Source organism: Frankliniella occidentalis, unplaced genomic scaffold, assembly GCF_000697945.3.
Source record: "Frankliniella occidentalis isolate FOCC.00 unplaced genomic scaffold, Focc_3.1 Scaffold217, whole genome shotgun sequence".
Classification (NCBI taxonomy): domain Eukaryota; kingdom Metazoa; phylum Arthropoda; class Insecta; order Thysanoptera; family Thripidae; genus Frankliniella; species Frankliniella occidentalis.
The window spans coordinates 94715-95451 of NW_026267343.1; the positions used below are offsets into that span (position 1 = coordinate 94715).

The window sequence follows — 737 nt, forward strand, 5'->3', positions numbered from 1 at the left end:
CGAAAGAGGAGAACCCGCCGCCGTGTTGGGCGGGGCCGGAGCAAGCCAGTTTCTCGTCGACCCTCGCCATTGTACACGGCAAGTCTCTCTACATTTAACGAATTCCGCCTTTCTTTGGCCTCTTCGCGATCACGGCGACAAGAGAGTCCCCTGGGCCGGGGCCCTGCGCGGTGTGTGGGGGGGTCTCTCCCGGGCCGTGTCCAATCCAAACCTGATCCACAGTGGGGCTGAGCGCTGAGCCCACTGTCACAGTGTTTGCCACACTGGCAATACAGAGGGGGCGACACAAAGACCGTGTCGGTTCGGTTGTCGGGCTCGCCGGGTGGGGGCGAGTCGAGGGTTCAAACACCGGTCGGTTGCGGTCAATTTCCTCCTCGGTTTCGCTCGCTCGCCCAGGGCTTGCCCCGGCTGGGCCGGAGAGGTCTGGTGGCTGGCCTGCTCCTGCTAGGGCAAGACGGCCCTGCTGCTCGCGGGGAGGAAACTCATTCCGGACTAAAGTAGCTGCTACTGTCGCAGTTTTCTGGACTGGAGCAGCCGGCGTTGAGGATAATCGTGACGGAAGCAAGGAGAGAGGAGGGAATAGCAGAAACGTGCAGAAGGTGGCCCCCTGGCTGTACCTGCCAGGGAACAGACGGAGCTTCTTGGCAGACAAACAGATAACGGAAGCCTTCCCTTTCCTTCCTTCCTTCCTTCCTTCCTTCCTTCCTTCCTTCCTTCTCTCTCTCTCTCTCTCTCTC

At 60.7% G+C, this 737-nt stretch overlaps 1 protein-coding gene across 1 annotated transcript in view; it reads right to left on the reverse strand.

The window, feature by feature from the left end:
- The window catches only part of LOC113215236 (mucin-5AC-like), a 74842-nt gene that overhangs the window by 5278 nt on the left and 68827 nt on the right, over window positions 1-737 (reverse strand). The window lies entirely within an intron of this gene.